Raw genomic sequence first — 19103 nt, 5'->3', positions numbered from 1 at the left:
ACTCCCTCAGCTTTTGTTCATCTAAGGAAATATTTTGTTGTTGTTATTGTTTTAGTCACGTAGTCACACCCAACTCTTTGTGACCCCATGGACTGTGAGCCCTGCAGGCTCCTTATCCTTGGGATTTCTCAGGCAATAATACTGGATTGGGTTGCCAGTTCCTTCTCCAGGGATCAAACCCATAGCTTTAGCAGGGAGCCACCAGGGAAACCCAACAAAGTCTTTCTCTCTCTTTTTTTAATAACAGGTTTGTCTGGTATTCTTGGTTGGTAGGTTTTATTTTTCCTTTTGGTACTTTGAATACATCAGCCTGCAAGGTTTCTGCTGAAAATTCCTGGTAGTCTTACTGGGAGTTCCCTTGTACATAACAATTCACTTTTCTCTTGTTGCTTATAGAACTACTTTTGCCTTTGTTTTTTTAACAGTTTACTTATAACATACCTTGAAATGGATTTCTTTGAATTCATTTTGTTTGAAATCTGTTTGGCTTTCTGGATGTAAAATGTTCATTTTCCTCTTCATATTTAGGAAATTTGAGACATTATTATTTTAAATAATATTTCTGCCTCTTCCTCTTCTCCTTTTGGGATTAATTATGCATACTTTGTTTACTTACTGGTATCTCATAAGTCCCTTAAGCTTTATTCACTCTTTAATTCTCTTATCTTTTTGTTCCTCTGACTGACTAATTTCCATTAATTGGTATTCAAGTTCACTGATTCTTGTTTTTGCTTGATCTAGTCCATTGTTTAACCTCTGTAATGAATTTTTTATTTCATTGTTGTATTACTTAGTTTTAGGATTTCTGTTTGGTACGTTTAAATATTTCACTTTTGTTGAAATTCTTACTTTGTTTGTGCATTGTTCTCCTGACTTCATTGAGCATTTTGTCAGTTATTTTTCTTTGTCAGGTAAATCATTTATTTATGTGTTATTAGTGTTTGTTTCCAGAAAAATACCTTATTTCTCTGCTTGGTGCATATTTTTCTATGTCTTCCTTTTTCTTGACTCTGTGGCTTTTCTCCCAGTCTTCACAAAATGGGCCTTGTACAGAAGACCCTCCCTCAATCGGCCTATTTAGAGCTTAAGGGGCTTCTTAAAACTTTGTGCCAGTCCAAAAACTGCATTTATGCTTGGCAACCACCAGGAGTCTAGATTATACCAAGTTCACACACTTCGAATCAGGCAAGATAGAAGTCAGTTCCTTGCGCAGCCCCTAGAGATGCAGGAATATTGGGTTTATAGTCCAGTTCTTCCCCTCCAATAAGGAAGAGGTGATTTGACGTTTTTCATTCACTGACTCTGCAATGAATAGGGGAAGGGGCTATGGTGACAGCTTGCAAGCTAGATCAAATTACCATCTTTGTTCTCAGTCATCCCCAGGCATCTAGACTATATTAGGGCCCATTAGCACAATAAAAGAGGAAATACAGAAGCAACTCCCTTGTACAGCCTAGAAAGTTGGAATATTGGGCCTGTAGCTCAAATCTTTCCATCTCCAGGAAGAAGCTGGAAGCCAGATATTTCCTCCCCATTGTATGATATTGTGCTCTGGTGGCAGGGATGATGAAGAAAGGGTGTTTTGAATTTTCCTACTAACTCTGACTTGACTGGCTTCATTTTGTCCAGGATATAGAAATCTCTCAACTAGTTTCTAAATTTCTCACAAAGGAAACTTGTCCATGTACTGTTAAATTGGTGTGTCTGTGGAGAGAAAGAGGGTTCAGGGATTATTATTTTGAAAAAGTGACCTCAACAATATGGCCAAACTGCAACTTTTGAGCAGATATGCTCAATATTAAAAGTAATAGTAAATTGTGCAGATTAGGGGTCAGTTACTATATTTCCATAATCTCCCACAAATAAGACTTTAATGGAACATAATCACACATCTCTTTGCTTACATATGAGCAAAAAAAAAGGTGGTAATAAAACTGCAGTGTGAATACAACTGCTGTGTGATGATACACATTGCAATGTGTAATATACACTGTATTAATATATGATGTGTTTTAATACATGATATGTATTAACACAGTGTGTAATATACACTGTTATACACATTTATGTGATAATACACATTGCAGTGTGATAATACACACTGCAGTAATAAAACTGCAATGTGAATAATGCATACAGATAGGGTTTTCCAGGTGGCACCAGTGGTAAAGAACCTGCCTGCCAATGCGAGAGAAGTTAAGAGATGCAGCTTCAATCCCTGGGTTGGGAAGATCCCCTGGAGGAGAGCATGACAATCTACTCCAGTATTCTTGCCTGGAAAACCCCATGGACTGAGGAGCCTGGCAGGCTACAGTCTGTAGGATTGGAATGAGTGGGACATGACTGAGGAGACTGAGGAGTAGGAGAGTAAAATGCATGAATTTTAGACTAACTTCTTTTGGAAGTTCAGAAATATTGCTTTATTTTCTCAAGACTTACATTAGAAGTAAGGATCAGCTAAATAAAATAATGTGAATGGTAAGCATCAATTAATAGCAGCAGCAGCATCAGTACTGGTTAAATTTTTTCAAATCCTATATCTCAGTAAGAAATTATGAGCCCTATAAAAATATGATTTTTCTTTATATCCATTATTCTCAGATCTAGAAGACCCTTGCAACTTGTGGGTAGTCAGTGATTGATTTATTCATTCATTAAATGAATGGCCAAAGGTGCAAATAAAATCAACTGTCAATGTCCTGTCTATAATTTAGTAACCAAGAAATAACTATTGTGACATTTCAGTCATTATATGAGCACTCTACTTACACTTTTGATTTTAACCAAATATATGTTAGCTTCAAAACATTTGCCAATAGCTTGTGAATAAAATACAAAATTAGATAATCAAGTGATATCTGAAGTTGAGCTCATAAAATTTTTATTCTAAGGTCTTTTGAATAAAAATTGAAACAGAAACCAAATATGATGAATAACAAAAAATCATTTCACCATTTTTAATAAAAACAGTCTGTATTTATCCTATTCGGGAAAAAAATAAATTAGATTTGAAAATGAAGTTAAATGAGAAAAGCAGTTTCTCATTAAGTTAAATTTAAATTTAACATAATAATAACAGTATTTTGTAACATGGGCATGGAAATTTCTGTAATGAAATCCTATTATGCACATAATTCTGAAGAAACAAAATACTGAAAAACCCCTGCCTGCAAAAAAGCACCATGTAGAATCACATGCAATAAATCTACCTATCAGTGTTCTTTATAGGATAGGAAGTCCTTATTTTCCTGAGAAAAAAATAGAAATTACTGTCTTTTGTACCATTTTCCTTGCCACAGGAGAAAAAATAACACAAAAGACATCTACTGCTATATAATATTCTTGACATATTTCCACTTTCTTTAAATATTAAGGTAATAATATGAAAATATTTCTAAACTTTAACATCATGCAAGAGCACAGAATATAGGTTTTAGTATATTCAGTTCAGTTCAGTCGCTCAGTCGTGTCCGACTCTTTGTAACCCCATGAATCGCAGCACGCCAGGCCTCCCTGTCCATCACCAACTCCCGGAGTTCACCCAGACTCATGTCCATCGAGTCAGTGATGCCATCCAGCCATCTCATCCTCTGTCGTCCCCTTCTCCTCCTGCCCCCAATCCCTCCCAGCATCAGAGTCTTTTCCGATGAGTCAACTCTTCGCACAAGGTGGCCAAAGTACTGGAGTTTCAGCTTTAGCATCATTCCTTCCAAAGAAATCCCAGGGCTGATCTCCTTCAGAATGGACTGGTTGGATCTCCTTGCAGTCCAAGGGACTCTCAAGAGTCTTCTCCAATACCACAGTTCAAAAGCATCAATTCTTCGGCGCTCAGCCTTCTTCACAGTCCAACTCTCACATCCATACATGACCACTGGAAAAACCATAGCCTTGACTAGATGGACCTTTGTTGGCAAAGTAATGTCTCTGCTTTCCAATATACTGTCTAGGTTTGTATATTAATGGAGTCAATTAAAGTGGCTTTTTGATCACATATCTAAGCTGAAAATAAAATGTGTGTGCAGTTATGTTTTAAAATGAGTGGGAACATTTACCATCTGGTAAAATTAAAATTCAGTTTATATTGCATACTTTGGTTATGTGTAACTAATAAGCCTGTCCTTAGAAATAGGGTCCAAAGAAAGCTAAAGAAATCTGGTAACTACTCTTGAATATTCAAATATGATTTAACCAGATTTGTTAAATCACTGATTTTAATAAAAGCAGTATTTCCCTGAAATCATTTAATTAGATATGAGAATAAATGGTTACTTCATATGTTTTTAGTTAAAGGGTTCAATTTCCCTGTGAAGAGATTGAGCAAGTTATAAATAGTAAATATATAAAAACAAAAGGTATTACTTTGGGATATCATCTCTGCTTTTCATAGAGTCACGTGCATTAGACCAGTGCTTTTACTGAGAACAACTAGAAAAGCTGGATGAAATACAAAACAGTTATGCTTCAGGGCACCAAAGACCTGCCAAGTTAGGCTGAGCTTCATGGACAGACCTCATGGAGAGAAGGGAACTTATGAAAACTGAGCAGATATTTTGAACTGTCACTTTCCCTGTCTATGACATTTCATGGGGCAAGTACCTGCTGATCATTGGAAGTGGGCTGGAGGATGACTTATGGAAGACAGAAAGGAACAGCACTTTTAATAATCTCATGAAGCTAGAGAAACAAAAATTGAAGTTGGTGACTGGCAGTGCTGCCAGGATCTTGAGAATCCATGATCCCAGAGAGAAGGGAGGTGTTGAGAAATTATCATGAAACCCAGTTTCCTTCAAAGCATTTGCTGAATCCATAAACAACATAAGATATCAGTGTAAGAAGCCAAGTAAAGAGGGGCTAAAGAGGAAAGTGGAATTTTATAGTGTTCATTACTATGGAGACAGAAACTTGAGGATAGGGAATCAAAATTTGAGAGGCCCTAGGATATACTCCGGAGAAGGCAATGGCACCCCACTCCAGTACTCTTGCCTGGAAAATCCAATGGACAGAGGAGCCTGGTGGGCTGCAGTCCATGGGGTCGCTAAGAGTTGGACACGACTGAGTGACTTCACTTTCACTTTTCACTTTCATGCACTGGAGAAGGAAATGGCAACCCACTCCAGTGTTCTTGCCTGGAGAATCCCAGGGATGACAGAGCCTGGTGGGCTGCCATCTATGGGGTCGCACAGAGTTGGACATGACTGAAGCAATTTAGCAGCAGCAGCAGCAGAAGCAGCAGCAGCAGCAGCAGCAGGATACACTCCAGACTTTAGGTTTGTTTCCCTGGAGGGATGGGAACAAACCAAAGACAGATAGAGACTTAAAACAAGACTGAAAAAGCTATCAGATAGCTCATTATTGATTAGATGGAGGTGGTCTGCTCCTGTTTTTAAAGTCTACCTAAGGACTGATGAACCTACTCTGGAAGAAGGTTATTATATTCATAGGCCTTACAATTTCTTATACATAATTCATAGTATCCAATTAAAAAAAACACACACACGCACAATTTAGATTACAGACCACACTCAACTCTGTAGTTGAAAAGAGAGAAGCAAGAGAAGTGTGTAGTGGTCATCGAACCCTGACTATTCTTAAATCTTGCTGGGAAAATATTTCCTGGTCCCATAACCTGGAGTTAAAGAATAGACTTATTTTGCTCCCTTTGAGTTGTTTTGCAGTTTACTGGTTTTCCCGAGCTTTTGTCTCCATCCATTCTTTCTTTTCCACCATTCTAGTATGCTTCTGTGGAGAAGGCAATGGCACCCCACTCCAGTACTCTTGCCTGGAAAATCCCATGGACGGAGGAGCCTGGTAGGCTGCAGTCCATGAGGTCGCAAAGAGGTGGACACGACTGAGCGACTTCACTTTCACTTTTCACTTCCATGCATTGGAGAAGGAAATGGCAACCCACTCCAGTGTTCTTGCCTGGAGAATCCCAGGGACGGCGGAGCCTGGTGGGAGGCCGTCTATGGGGTCACACAGAGTCGGACACGACTGAAGCGACTTAGCAGCAGCAGCAGCAGTATGCTTCTGAAGATATTATGGTGAAAAATGTCTTGGAGCTTGCTGAAAGTCAGTATGTTGTTGTTGTTCAGTCGTTTAGTTGTGTCTGACCGATTGTAGTACATCAGACCTCCGTGTCCCTCACCATCTCTCGAAGTTCACCTAAGTTCATGTCCATGGCATTAGTGATGCCATCCAGCCATCTCATCCTCTGACGCCCTCTTCTCTTCTACCCTCAATCTTTCCCAGCATCAGGGATTCTTTCAATGAGTTGGCTGTTTGCATCTCATGACCAAAATACTGGAGCTAAAGCATCAGCATCAGTCCTTCCAACATGTATTCAGGATTGATCTCCCTTAAGATTGCTTGTTTTGATCTCCTTGCTGTCCAAGGGACTCTAAAGTTTCTCCAACACTGTAGTTCCAAACCATCCATTCAGTAAGTCAGTATACTCTTTGTCTATAAAGAAGTGGGGTCTCAAAGGTCTCTTTTTATGTGTCATATACTTTTTTTAGATGCTAAATCGTTTCAGTCGTGTCCAACTCTTTGTGACCCTATGGACTGTAGCCTACCAGTCTCCTCTGTCCATGGGATTCTCCAGGCAAGAATCCTGGAGTGGATTGACTGCCTTCCTCCAGGGGATCTTTCTGACGCAGGGATTGAAGCCATGTCTCTTATGTCTAACCTGAATTGGTAGGCGGGTTCTTTACCACTCTAGTGCCACTTGGGAAGTCCTATTTTTTTTTAGATAGTACCATAAAAAAAACACAAAGCTTGAGATTCAAGTTAACTGCATGTGTCAAAACCACATATTCAGTTCTCGGCAAGCTGCCTTTCACTTTAGATTTATTTGTGGGTATTTGGGGTATATTATTATTGTGTCCCTGTCTTTATCATTTTAGAAACTGTTTATTTAGCTAAAATAGTATAAGCGCCATTTGAATTTTCTTAACAGTATATTTCTTAATACAGAGGTCTATAGCCACATACTTAATTTAGCACTTACCTGTTTACCATGAAACATCTTTCATGATGGAGCCCTAGGTCCCTCCTCTCTCAGCTGAAACTGTCATTGCATTGATCTAGTGAGAAACAATGTAACTTTCCAATATTTCCTCTGGGCACTATTCCTTCTAAATTTCATTTGCAAACTGGATGGTGTATTTTTTCTCACCTCAATTTCTTATAGTTCTTTATGAAATGAAGATAGCAACAGCCAACTTATATATTCAACACTCTGCCTCAAAATCTTTTACCCCATGTAACAAGTTAATTAGGCATCTTTTCTGCCTTCCAAGTTATCACATGTGACAGTTATGCCAAATATTTGACAGTACCTAATAGAGATCATTATATATACCAACCATCTATAGCAGCTTCTTTATAGCATACAGTTTTACAAATTGTAAAAATAGTTTCTTTACTGTTGCCTCTTGCCCTAAAGTCATAACCACTTATTTTAGTTTCATTTTTTTTTCTTTCAACTGTACCTATTCCTTGGTATTAATTTCTATCTCAGTCAAATATTGCTACAATAATAATACTGCTTAACTAGCAACCTTAAGATTTCAGTGGCTTAAAACTACAGTTATTTCCCTCATTAATATGTTCATCAACTCTGATTCAAATGATCCTGCCTAGAGTGGGCTCTGATTGATTTTAAACTAGGGATTGGCTCTGTGTCACCTTCATGTGCCCTTCATTTTATAGAATAAGAGTTTGCTCATTCCATAATGGAATTCAGAAATTCCCAGAAGAGTAAGTGGATGTGTGATGTTTCAAGGCTTAAGTTGAAAATGAAGAACTAGCATCCCCAAATAATAACTTGAAAAGCAGAGGGGAATAAACGAAATTAAGGACTTTCTAAAGTCCTTGTATTGTTTTGGAAACTCATTAACTTAGTGTTATCAGAAGTAAAAGACATAATTTCTGGTATAATCACTAAAATTATGTGTGTAATCAATAAATTACTAGAGGAGAAAAAATAATAGAAAGTACTCTGTTAAAAACAAGGAAAACGGAAAAAAATCAACATAAAAGAATGGATGCATTGTTGACAATAAAATGATAGACATAAGTCAAAGTTAGCTATATGAGCCTGTTGGGCTGCCGTCTATGGGGTCGCACAGAGTTGGACACGACTGAAGCGACTTAGCAGCAGCAGCAGCATGATAAATATAACAATTTAAAGGTAATATTTACCAGAATTTATAAAATATGTCATCATCACATAAGTGATAACTTCTGCAGGATTAACTTTCTGTTTTACTGCATTTACCTATAACCTAAGTCCCTGACGTGAGTAAAAATAAATCCTTTCTGGCACTCAATAAAAATAGCTAAATATGAGTAGATCAGAAAACATTAGTAAAACCAAATGGCAAAAAACACAATAGAAATAGATGTGATAGATAATGGTATTGTCTGCCATGTACTTAAATAATATTGAGAATTTTGGCACAGAACTAGAAACTACCTTCTAGAAACATGATAGTCAAGAATTTTTAATATTCAAACACTTGGAAACTTGCCAAATATCTATTAATGATAAAATACATAAGTTATATAATATGCTTTCTATAGAGTATTATGTGGTAATAAGATTATATACAACAACATGGGTGGTGTCACTAAAGTTTAACACTAAAAGAAAACAAACAAAACACTGTATACCTTATGATCCATTAAATGATATCTAAAATATAGGCCAAACCCTGCTATGATGATGAAATTTTGGGTCAGGATGGTGACTAATCTGGAAATAAGAAAGTATATAGTGTTAGGGAAGGATGTGACCAGGGCTTTTCTCTCTCTCTCTCTCTCTTTTTTTTTTTTTTTAATTTTTTGGTGCCAACAATGTTCCATTACATGTGCAGTGATATTACAGAGATATTCTTACTTTCAAAAATTATATTCTTCAAAAAATTAATATGAAAACTACAATTAAATATCTTGATAACTAAGGTTTCTAATGTATAAAATATGAAATTCATGAATATTTATTGTAAGCACTTTAACATTTAACTGGAGTTGACACACAAAGTAAACAGCTACTCAATAAACATTGGTTGAATTAGCAAAGGTAAACTATTGGCTACCAGAGATTTTAAATGCTGACATCTCTCTTAAAAAGGTAGTATAGAACCTCACACAGAGGGCTCATTTTTTAAATTTATATAAGAATAATACTCTTTATTTCCAGAGAAATAGAGTCATTCAGGTCCCGTGTGTGTGTGTGAGTGTGTGTGTGTGTGTATAAGTTTATTGTTAAATATGATAAATGAGTCTTCTTTCTTTAGAAGAAAAAAGAATTTGTTTGTTTCTTCACTTTTCATTCTCATTGTAAATGTGCATGCTTGGTTTCTAAACTAGTGGCTTAAACAGACTAAGAGAACTGAAACTAGAGCTGGAAGTCGGCTAGGATTCCATTCTCATCTGGGAATTAGCTATTCTCTTTTGCAAAGTGCATGGCACTTTCCTTGTGGCTCAACTGGTAAAGAATTTGCCTGCAGTGTGGGAGACCTGGATTCGATCCCTGGGTTGGGAAGATCCCTGGAGAAGGGAAAGGCTACCCACTCCAGTACTCTGGCCTAGAGAATTCTGTTACTCATGGCCTTGCAAAGAGTCAGACATGACTGAACGACTTTCAAGTTGGCATTTTGGGAATGCTCAACACCTTTAGTGGTTATTTTTATTATTATTGGTAGTTATGGGGCTCCCGAGGTGGCGCAGTGGTAAAGAACATTCCTGAAATACAGGTTCGATCCCTGGGTCAGGAAGATCCCCTGGAATAGGAAATGGCAACCTGTTCCCTTAATCTTACCTGGAAAATTCCATGGATAGAGAAGGTTGGCAGGCTATGATCCATGGGGTTACAAAGAGTTGGATGTGACTGAGCTTGCAGGTGTGCGCACACACACACATATACATTTGTAGTCATATGCCTTAATTATATATAATGTCATTTCCACTGAGCCTCTTTTTCCCTAGAATGTCTAATCCATTAATTTTAAGCATAGAATTTCATCCTTTCTGCCTTTTCCATTTTCAATATGGGAGGTTGAGAACCTGACTCTCTTACTGGAAGAGCATCATCTCCAGCATTCCTAGTACACACAATCTCTGGAATTGGTCACTTCTGGAATACTAACCATCCTGCCGGTGAATGGCTACTCTAACTCTTCTGCAAACTGAAACAGGTTTATGTTTCACTTACAGGTGGCTGCATATAGGAGATTCACAGTTGGAGAGGAAGTTTAATTTTTTGATAGGAAGTATAGTTAATATTTCCAAAACAATTCTTAAGTGAACCATACACTTTCAGAAATTGAAAGCACTTTTCGCTCCCTGTGATTAAACTATCTAGGATCCCAGATATCAGCGTGTTGATTATTTTCTTTTTTTTCCCCTGACAAATGTATATATTAAAATTGCTGTATGCTAGGCCCATGCTAGGTGTTAAAGGAGGCAAGAATCAGAGAACAATCTCTGTTCACATAATATTAATATCTAAAGTGAAGGAGACAGATATTAATTTTAAATGCACACACAATTACCTCTGTAATAAATGTAGGAGATTACAAAAGTTTAAAATCAGAGATTTAAGAAGCTGGGGAAACCAAAGAAATTTCTCAGGAAGAAGTGAAGCAGACACTAAGAAAATCTAGTTAGCTAGGGATTCAGGGAGTGAGTGGAATTATTTAGGGAGAAGGAAAATAACAGGTGCCCAGGTCTTGTGGCAGAAGAGAGTTAGAGGAACAGAAAACAGCAATGGTTGCTGAAGTACAGAGAGCAAAAAGAAGCATGGGTTGAGAGAAGGGAGCATGTTATGAATTTTGATTTGTGTACTAACAAAACTAAGCTTTTGAAGTCTTGGCAATGTTTTAACCATCGGAGGTGTGGCGAGGTAAGTTTGATAAAAATTATCTGGCTATGGTGCAGTTTCTTGGAGAGTGTGGAGTTAGGATAAAGAAAATTAGGGAAACACTTCAAATTTTAATGACTTCAAATTAAGTTTGGTATACCCAGCTCCACAGCAGGGGGTGCTATCATCGAGATAATGATCAGATGGGCTCCTATGTGGAAGTTGTTTTTTATTCTAAGTGTGTTTGGAAGTTATTGCTGTGTGTCAAGCCCAGGGGAGGTGTGATCGCAATTGTATTTCCATATGATAATTCCAGCTATAGTACGGAGTTAACAGAAACTTGGACAATTGCCTTTTCTACTTTTACTTTTGAAAGATCTTATACTCCACTTATGATTGAATGAAATATTCTCCAGATGTATTATTGCACTCAGACACACCTCATGGACCTGAAAAATATTCTATTTCCCTAAAATATTTTTGTACATCTCTAATATAGTCTACCTAAATATCAAAGAGAATCTTATATGTTGCTAATTAATTCATTATTTTTTTCATTTATTGAAAAATATTTATCCTGTGCTTAGCTTACACGAAGGCTTACACTGCTTTAGGCACTATAGATACAGCAATGAACAGTACTGTGCCACCTGTACTAAGAGTGATAGGAGATGTTAAGCAGCTACACGGGGATTTATCCAAATAAACCTCATGTGCCATGGAGAAAACACTAAAGGTGAATCTAGCAAACAACAGGAAATAGTAAAACCAATACTTGCTGTGGTCTGAGAGGAATGGGAAAGGGAAGACTTCTCTCAGAAAGCTGCATTTATGACAGTACCTAAACAATTGGATTTACCCAGGATAAGAAATTTCCAAGCAGAAAGAACAAACACATACGAAGAGCTTAAAGCAGCAAAAAGGTGGAACTGGCCACAAAGCAAACAAACAAACATGATTACTGTGGCCAAATCTGGAGTAGAAAGAGACAGTTGAGGCTGATGATGTAAGCAGAGAACCTTATGGGCAATGTGAGGGATTCAGGGTGAATCAACAATTAATGATGGAAAGGCTGTGTGGTATAGAATTTCCTAAATTTCAGTTTTAGAGATCTTTGATTCAGTTCAAATCTTTGTCATTGCTTTTGTGATCTTGTAATATTTATTAAACTTTCTAAGCCTCAGTTTCTTCATCTGTGAAATCTGAATAATTATAGAATGTTTGTGCAAAACTATTAGGATTAGTTAGAAAATGCATTTAAGTATTAACATTAAGAATTTAACATACAATAAAATCATAGCTAAATTTTACTGAAAGCTGCTGCTGCTGCTGCTAAGTCGCTTCAGTTGTGTCCGACTCTCTGCGACCCCATAGACGGCAGCCCACCAGGCTCCCCCGTCCCTGGGATTCTCCAGGCAAGGACACTGGAGTGGGTTGCCATTTGCTTCTCCAACGCATGAAAGTGAAAAGTGAAAGTGAAGCCGCTCAGTCATGTCTGACTCTTAGCGACCACATGGACTGCAGCCCACCAGGCTCCTCCATCCATGGGATTTTCCAGGCAAGAGCACTGGAGTGGGTTGCCATTGCCTTCTTCCTTTACTGAAAGGTGGGCTCATATGTAGGTAAATTTGAAATTTTTATTTTAATACCTGATTTTTTTTTCAGAATACTAACAACTGACAATCTATTGAACATTCTAGTGGATAATATAATATTTTAAAAATTCATACAAAATCAGGTTTGGAGTATAAATTTGTTTTTAATTCGGGATTGTTTTTTACATTGGATTAAACTAGAAAAATGCAAAATTATATTAATGCACATGAAAAGGGAAGAACATACTACTGGGGTGATCACTATGGTATTTCCCCAGTATGCTTTATTTGGTTCTAAACTAAAAAACAATTTTTCTATTTTGGAAATAAGTTGTAAACAATTTTGTCAGAGTGTCTACTCGTCCTGAAAATTTAACCAGTTTCTTTCATTTTTTAAAAAAATTTTTCTGACCTTTACTTAAAGAGCTCTTTGATTAACCATGTGATTTGTTTTCCCCAAATAATTCAACTTTTGTCACGTCTCTACTAGGTAAGATATCAACCCAGATGTATTGATGAATTGTATTCTCCTGTATAATTTTCTTATAATTGGACAAAGGAATACATTTTTGTCTTGTATGATCAAATTGTTAAGTCTATTAAAATAATGGACAAGAAATAGAATATTCAATGGCCTGGAGAATATCTTACTGTGTTCAGACAGGTCCAGCATTTTATTCTGCCGCGAATTCAAATAGGGCTGTTGTCTGGATAAAATGTAAGAGGCTTTTATTAATTTTACTTTTGAATATGTGGCTACACTGAGGGTTGTATGCACCTTTGGTAGGCAGTAATGTGTATGTGATATATCAGGATTATCACCAGCATTCAAAATGCTCACTTGGAATAAATGTTATCTGTGTACGTGTGTATGAGTATGGGGTTGTGGTAGAGGTTGCAGAAATGGAAGGTGGGGATCTAGATAAAGATTCATATAATATATTGTACCCATTATCACATCAGTTCTCTGAACACTATATTTTTTAAATCTTTTAGTATTAAATTCAACATGCATTTAAACTCAATATCTTATACGTTTATGTATTGTATATATACAAATGCATATTTATATCTATAATATTGATGAACCTGTAGTTGTATACATATATATTTGTGTGAGTTTGCTTTTATTTTTGTTTTTTTTCGATGATTTTTTGAGAGATTGAGAATGTGACTGATCTGTGTTAACCATATGTTCTGGTGTCCAGCCTGTGAGTCAGGTGTTTTTCAGTCTTTCTCCTAGCATTTGTATATTCAACCCAAGTGATAAGTAAAAGAAAGATGCAATTCTTTCAAGAAAAGCCAGTTAGGTATTTTATGGCCAGTTAGATCAATGGATATATGTATTACATAGTATTATAAGAAAGTGAAAGTGGAGAGTGAAAAAGTTGGCTTAAAGCTCAACATTTAGAAAACGAAGATCATGGCATCTGGTCCCATCACTTCATGGGAAATAGATGGGGAAACAGTGGAAACAGTGTCAGACTTTATTTTTCTGGGCTCCAAAATCACTACAGATAGTGACTGCAGCCATGAAATTAAAAGACGCTTACTCCTTGGAAGGAAAGTTATGATCAACCTAGATAGCATATTCAAAAGCAGAGACATTACTTTGCCAACAAAGGTTCGTCTAGTCAAGGCTATGGTTTTTCCTGTGGTCATGTATGGATATGAGAGTTGGACTGTGAAGAAGGCTGAGTGCCGAAGAATTGATGCTTTTGAACTGTGGTGTTGGAGAAGACTCTTGAGAGTCCCTTGGACTGCAAGGAGATCCAACCAGTCCATTCTGAAGGAGATCAGCCCTGGGATTTCTTTGGAAGGAATGATGCTAAAGCTGAAACTCCAGTACTTTGGCCACCTCATGCGAAGAGTTGACTCATTGGAAGACTCTGATGCTGGGAGGGATTGGGGGCAGGAGGAGAAGGGGACGACAGAGGATGAGATGGCTGGATGGCATCACTGACTCAATGGCTGTGAGTCTCAGTGAACTCCAGGAGTTGGTGATGGACAGGGAGGCCTGGTGTGCTGTGATTCATGGGGTCGCAAAGTGTCGGACATGACTGAGCGACTGATCTGATCTGATCTGATAAGTATTAATGTTCTCTAGCTGAAAGAGTCTCAGATTTTGCTTATTTATTTTATCCTCATATTATTTACTGATGAGATATATTCCTATGTCTCCAATTAATTTGTAGTCTAGAATTTGGAGGGGATGTATAGTTCCCTGGATGTAGCACTATTGGGAATGTAAAAGGAAGCACTGACCTCATGAAAATACTTGAGAAATACAAATTAAAAAGTAAAATAAAATTTTCAGTAATATCACATAAATGTTAAAGGTAATTTACAGAAGCTTAATCACCTCAAAAAAATGGTAGTGTTGATCACATCTAAAACAAACACCTGGTGTGTTTATAATAGCCAGGACATGGAAGCAACCTAGATGTCCATCAGCAGATGAATGGATAAGAAAGCTGTGGTACATATACACAATGGAGTATTACTCAGCCATTAAAAAGAATACATTTGAATCAGTTCTAATGAGGTGGATGAAACTGGAGCCTATTATACAGAGTGAAGTAAGCCAGAAAGAAAAACACCAATACAGTATACTATCGCATATATATGGAATTTAGAAAGATGGTAACAATAACCCTGTGTACGAGACAGCAAAAGAGACACTGATGTATAGAACAGTGTTTTGGACTCTGTGGGAGAGGGAGAGGGTGGGATGATTTGGGAGAATGGCATTGAAATATGTATAATATCATGTATGAAACAAGTTGCCAGTCCAGGTTCGATGCACGATGCTGGTTGCTTGGGGCTGGTGCACTGGGACGACCCGGAGGGATGGTATAGGGAGGGAGGAGGGTTCAGGATGGGGAACACATGTATACCTGTGGCGGATTCATTTTGATGTGTGACAAAACCAATACAATATTGTAAAGTTAAATAAAGTTTTGCACAGTAAAAAAAAAATAAAATGAAAACTTTTGGCTATACTTTCTACCATTTATATGAGGAGTAGGTTATTGGTCAGAATCTCTAAAGCTGACTCTAGTTTACACACAAATATTCTAGAATTAAAAAACGAGCAAGTTGCTTTTTAGGTCTTGTCTTTGTTGAACCCTTTAACCTCGACTTGGGTGTTTAAAGCTTCTCCATGTGATGATTTGATTTTAGCACTAACATGTACAAATCTTGGGAAATACTGGTTCCATTCTTACAACCAAAAAAGCTAGAAAACCTAAAAATCAGTGACTTTTTTCCAGACCCCTCAAAGAACCGAGATCACAGGGGAATTATCAGCCCCAAACCTGGAAACACAGGTCCACCTAGAAAGAGAGAGAGCTGAGACCTGTCTACCTAAAACAGACGACTCTGGAACCAAAAACTGGTAGGGACATTTAAATAGTATTTTTGATAAATTGATAGAGGCTACTTCATATGAACTACCTTTCATCAACCACCCCTGTGTTCCTCAGTTTTAGGGGACCTCCTCATATTCATGGGTTTTACCTCCAGGAAACCCACCAAGATCTCACAGTGAAAATTCAAGAAATAAACCTTCCTAGCTCTGGTAGGAGGAGAGGATAAGTAATCCTTGTGAAATACACTGAATCTTCTCCATAACAAAGGTCCATTCTCTGGTGTTGGAACTCTATTCCAGCTGGGAGAACGGAATTCCTTCAGCTCAACCCCACTTCTATCCTTCTTGTCTCATCTCATGGGGAAAAAGAAACAAAACTGAAACCACAAACAAAAATATAGTGAATTAGGGACAGGGACAGGGCTTCATGGAAATTGATTCAGACACTATAGACAGGGAAGGCAGTAGGGGACAGGGAGAAAAACAGCCATTTCACTGAAGAAATATATTTGAATACAGGATCCTCAAGGTACAGGCCCATTGTTTGAAGTGACCTGAGATTTTAAAAATGATGGAACATCCCCTTTTCCCCACACCATGCCAACAGACCTTCAGTATAATAACAGTGGGTTACAGCTGAAAGAGCCACAAGACTCAGACTTTTTTTTGAGGAGGAATAAAGAACCCCAAAGTGAAGAAATACAAATAAGTACACAAAAAGAATTCAAGTCCCTGGTACCTATAGCTACACCAGGTTTCAAACATAGCCTATCTCCTAGCTGAATTAGCATAAATCCAAAAACCTAAAGCTCTATTAAAGTGAAAAGCTCTATTAACCTAGGTTCTAATTAACTAATACATAGCATGCTTGGATTTCAGGCAAAAAATAAGGCAAGCTAAAGACAAGGAAAAGCACAGTCTGAATAGATCATCAGAAACCGACTCACAAATTGTAATTATAAGAGGAAATCTATGATAATCATGAATAAAGTATTTAAACTCCAAATGAAAAAGTAGATCAAATTCAACAACAGATGAGTGATGTAGACAGAGTGATGGAAACACTAATGAAGTATCAGAAAATGCTATAAATCAAAAACACATACTAGAAATAATTCCTTTGATCGGCTCTTTAGTAGATGGGCCACAGCCAAGGAAAGAATCAACAAATTAGGTAAAAGAAAATAGAAACTTCTGAAACTGCATGCCAAGAGAAAAAATCAAATAAGAACACAATATCCAAACACTTACAGAGAATTTAAAAGGGGCAACATAAATATACTTGGAAAACTAGAAGGAGAAGAAAGAACAGAATAAACATTTGAAAGTTTCTAAAGCTATTCCAAGAAATTTCTACCAAAAAAATTCCTTCAAAGGTTTCCTAGAATTTCTTAGGGAAATTAGCAATTTATAGTTCAGTGATTTCCACTACCCTTTCTGGTACCTTGTACCTAATACAGTTCCACTGATTTTTCCTTTTCTCTAGTTTTATTATTTGAAGCTACTCCAACAAAGAGTGGCAATGTAGAATATAATTATGCTCTATGTTGAAGAAAGTATCTAGTACATTCTAGATTAAAAAAAAAACTTTAAAATATTATTTTTCTATGTAGTGGTATTTTTTTACATTTAAAATTGTGTAGGGACATGTTATGTAGAAAAAATGCAATTGAATAAATGGTTCCCCAGCATGGATGACTGTACTTGCTAGCATTAGTTGCAATGGTTATGCTTCTAATTATGGAACTTAGTGGGGCTTCCTTGGTAGCTCAGTTGGTAAAGAATCTGCCTGCAATGCAGGAAACCCTGGTTCAATTCCTGGGTCAGGAAGACCCGCTGGAGAAGGGATAGGCTACCCAATCCGGTGTTCTTGGACTTCCCTTGTGGCTCAACTGGTAGGGAATCCGGCTGCAATGCAGGAAACTTGGGTTTGATCCCTGGATTGGGGAGATCCCCTGGAGAAGGGAAAGGCTACCCACTCCAGTACTCTGGCCTGGAGAATTCCATGGACTGTATAGTCCATGGGATTGCAAAGAGTCGGTCACGACTGAGTGACTTTCACTTTACTATGGAACTTCAGTCAGTTCAGTTCAGCCGCTCAGTCATGTCCGACTCTTTGCGACACCATGAATTGCAGCATGCCAGGCCTCCCTGTCCATCACCAACACCCAGAGTTCACCCAGACCCACGTCCATTGAGTCAGTGATGCCATCCAGCCATCTCATCCTCTGTCGTCCCCTTCTCCTCCTGCCCCCTATCCCTCCCAGCATCAGAGTCTTCCAATGAGTCAACTCTTCGCACAAGGTGGCCAAAGTACTGGAGTTTCAGCTTTAGCATCATTCCTTCCAAAGAAATCCCAGGGCTGATCTCCTTCAGAATGGACTGGTTGATCTCCTTGCAGTCCTAGTATGGTGAAATAAAGCAATATAGACATTGCTTACTTATGAGTCCTTTATTTTTTATTGAAGTATACTTGATGTACAGAGAAGTCAATGGCAACCCACTTCAGTACTCTTGCCTTGAAAAATCCCATGGACGGAGGAGCCTGGTAGGCTGCAGTCCATGACTGAGCGTCTTCACTTTCACTTTTCACTTTTCTGCATTGGAGAAGGAAATGGCAATCCACTCCAACGTTCTTGCCTGGAGAATCCCAGGGATGGGGGAGCCCGGTGGGCTGCCGTCTATGCGGTCGCACAAAGTTGGACATGACTGAAGCGACTTAACAGCAGTAGCAGCAGCATACTTGATGTACAATATTATGATTCAACAAATTGAAAGATTATACTCCACTTATAGTTATTAAAAATATTAGTTATCCTCCCTGAGTTCTACAATGTCCTTAAAGCTTATTTTATATATGATAGTTTGTCCCTCTTAATTCCTACTGTGTGTTGTCCCTCCTCCACCTCCCTCTCCCAACTGGTGACCACTGATTTGTTATCTTTGTGAGTATGTTCTTTTTTGTTATATTTAGGAATTTACAGTAGTTTTTAGTTTCCACTTATAAATGATAACATATAGTATTTGTCATTCTCTGTCTGACTTGTTTCACTTCACATAATACCTTCCAAGTTTATCCATATTTTCACAAATGGCAAAATTTTGTTCACTTTTTTACAGCTGAGTAGTATTCCATTGTGTACACTGTATCTTTTTATCCATTCATGTATTGATAGACAGTAGGTTGCTTCCATATCTTGGAATAGTAAATAATGCTGTTCTGAACATTGGGGCGCATGTATCTTTTGAATTAGTGCTTTGGTTTCTTTCACAT

This window comes from Bubalus bubalis, chromosome 20 (assembly GCF_019923935.1).
Source record: "Bubalus bubalis isolate 160015118507 breed Murrah chromosome 20, NDDB_SH_1, whole genome shotgun sequence".
Classification (NCBI taxonomy): Eukaryota; Metazoa; Chordata; class Mammalia; order Artiodactyla; family Bovidae; genus Bubalus; species Bubalus bubalis.
The sequence above is the reverse complement of the archived record's forward strand: the minus strand, read 5'-3'. Positions refer to the sequence as shown.